The sequence below is a fragment of the Lipotes vexillifer genome, unplaced genomic scaffold, assembly GCF_000442215.2.
Source record: "Lipotes vexillifer unplaced genomic scaffold, Lipotes_vexillifer_v1.1 scaffold382, whole genome shotgun sequence".
NCBI classification, from domain to species: domain Eukaryota; kingdom Metazoa; phylum Chordata; class Mammalia; order Artiodactyla; family Lipotidae; genus Lipotes; species Lipotes vexillifer.
The window spans coordinates 10895150-10897839 of NW_006780611.1; the positions used below are offsets into that span (position 1 = coordinate 10895150).

Here is a 2690-nt window from a genome sequence, read left to right on the forward strand (position 1 = left end):
GCAAAAAAAAAAAAAAAAAAAAAAAAAAGCTTCCATTGATGTAAAACATACACACAGAAAAGAGCACAATTCATAAGTGTGGTAATGTTCTTCTGTCTTTAAACATTCTTTTAAAACAAGTGAACTTTTAAGTTCTTTTTACTTTGTGTACTTTCTACAGTGGGCTAGAATTACTGCTATCATCAGGAAAATGTCACCTGTACAAGGTGTAGTTTCTGTTGATTAGAGAGTTTCTGTTTATGAAGCCCTTTCAACTCCTTATCTTGCTTGGCTTTTACAATGGCCCTGGGAGAAAGATCAAGAATGGATCAATTTCCTCGCGAGGAAATCACTCTCGTCTTGGGGTGGGCCGGGAACTCAATGGTCGTGTCCTCTGTGAGTGCTGCGCAGTGGGCCACCTGTCAGCTCCTGACACAGAAGGGCCTTCAGCAGGGCTGGCCCACCAGCACCCCACCCAGAGTGGGTACCACCAGCTCTAATGGAAAACTCTCAAGCTCGCCAGACCAAGACTCTAGAAAAATTCTACTTCTGGGAATCCGCCTTAAAAAAGTTGTCATGATGCTGCCAGATGTTATGTGCAAATAATTGAATGCAGTAGCATTTTAAGTAGCAAACACTTTGAATTAATGTTAAGTGTTCAGCAGAAGGAAATAGGTTGAATAAATTTAGTCATTGAAAGGTGGAGTATTTCACTGCCATTAAGATATAGTTCTGAAATATAGATTTGTGGGCTTTAATGTTTACTGAATGAAGCAGGATCAACAATTAAATAGACAGCGTGTGTCTATGATATAAATCCATTGAAAACCGCATGGAAGGAAATGTGCCAATAAAATAAGCAGGTTCCATCCTGGTGGTGGGATTATGAGTGATCGTATTTCTTTTTATTTAACATCTCTAATTGACTATGGTAAGCACGTCAATTACATAAGTACCAGGAGTAAAGAGCAAAGCAGGGAAACCCCGTTACCCACCCCACCCTCCCCAGCCCCCCCACTCCCTTCCCTACTTAGTTTGTTACTGATACTTCTAGATGTTTTCTTTGAATCCACCATGTATTGCTTTTAAAACTTACACAGACAATCAGAAAAATCATGAGGTGAGGGGAGAAAACAAAAGACTCTCAAAATGAATCTGGACATCATAAAAGTATAGAGATTTTTACCAACAAGTCTCTGTTTAAGGATGAGAAAGTGGGGCTCAGGGCTGTTGGGTAGCCTGCCAAGCTCACATGGTGTGTGCCTGCTCCTGGTGCCCAGTTCAGTGCTGCTTCTGGGTTCACATGCCCTCGAGATCTGGGAGGAGGCTGGGAAGCTGGGCTGGAGGGAGGCCAGGAGGATGCTCTGGGATGAGTGGGCTGGGCTGGGGTGAGGAGCCTTCTGCCTGTTTGTTCTGGGTACCAGGAGATGCGGATGGACAGACACCCTGGCAGAAAGGACCAAAGTCCTGATTTATGGCCTTGGAGGAGTTAATGTGTAATATTCTAGGATATAAGCTGGGCTGTGAGGTGAGACCCTGAGCCCAGATCTCCGGGAGCCACCGAGAGCTGCCATCAGGAGCTGCCACCATGTCGGTGAGGATGCTGGCTCCCCACTGCCCACCTCCTCCAACCCTCTGCCTCTTTGCCTGAGGGGGGATGGGGTGGATGCTGGCGGAAGAGCATCGCTGCCCCTCCAGCCTCCGTTTCCTCATCTGTATACTGAGGAAGTTGGACAGATCACCTCTACAACCCACCCCCTTTTTAAAAAAATATTTATTTATTTACTTGGCTGCGCCGGGTCTCAGTTGCTGCACGCACGGGATTTTTAGTTGTGGGCATGCGGGATCTGTTCCCCAACCAGGGATCGAACCAGGTCCCCTGCATTGGTAGTGTAGAGTCTTAACCATTGGACCACCAGGGAAGTCCCTCCACAGCCCTTTAGCACCAAGGTTCTCTGCTCCCTCCACCACCATTCTTAGCCTGTTTCTTTCCCCCTCTAGCCTCAGTTTTCTCATCAGTAATTTTCTTTTTTGTTTTTGCCTATCCCCCTCAGCTTGTGGGATCTTATTTCCCTGACCAGGGATCAAACCCAGGGCTCCCTGCAGTGGAAGCGCTGGAGTCCTAACCTCTGGACTGCCAGGGAATTCCCTCTCATTAGAAATATTAATCGTGGCAATAATAGTCACTGCTAACATCTATAGACATCTTTAACCTATTAAAGATGAAGAACTGAGACTCGAAGATTAACTTGCCCAAGATCACAATCTGTAAATGGCAGGGGTGGAGGTTCTTTGAGGTCCCTTGCTAATTCTTTTTTTTTTTTTTTTGTGGTACGCGGGCCTCTCACTGTCGTGGCCTCTCCTGCCGTGGAGCACAGGCTCCGGACGCACAGGCTCAGCGGCCACGGCTCACGAGCCCAGCCACTCCGCGGCATGTGGGATCTTCCCGGACCAGGGCACGAACCCGTGTCCCCTGCATCGGCAGGCGGACTCTCAACCACTGCGCCACCAGGGAAGCCCCCTCACTAATTCTTTTATTGCAAACCCTGCTCTGCCATAGCCTCCTGTGTGGCCTTGGACAAGGTACTTTGACAAGGTACCCTCTCTGAGCCTCAGTCTCCCATATTTGGGGAATTGGATCACAGATGGCATCTCCTGAGGATGGTATATTGGTTTGCTGAGGCTGCCATAACAAATTTAAAAAAAAAAAA

General features: G+C 47.3%; 1 non-coding gene across 1 annotated transcript; it reads right to left on the minus strand.

The window, feature by feature from the left end:
- Window positions 1–1829: 1829 nt before the first annotated feature.
- Window positions 1830–1901, minus strand: TRNAG-ACC (transfer RNA glycine (anticodon ACC)). The gene has a single exon. It is a non-coding gene; the product is annotated as a tRNA-Gly (tRNA).
- Window positions 1902–2690: the final 789 nt, after the last annotated feature.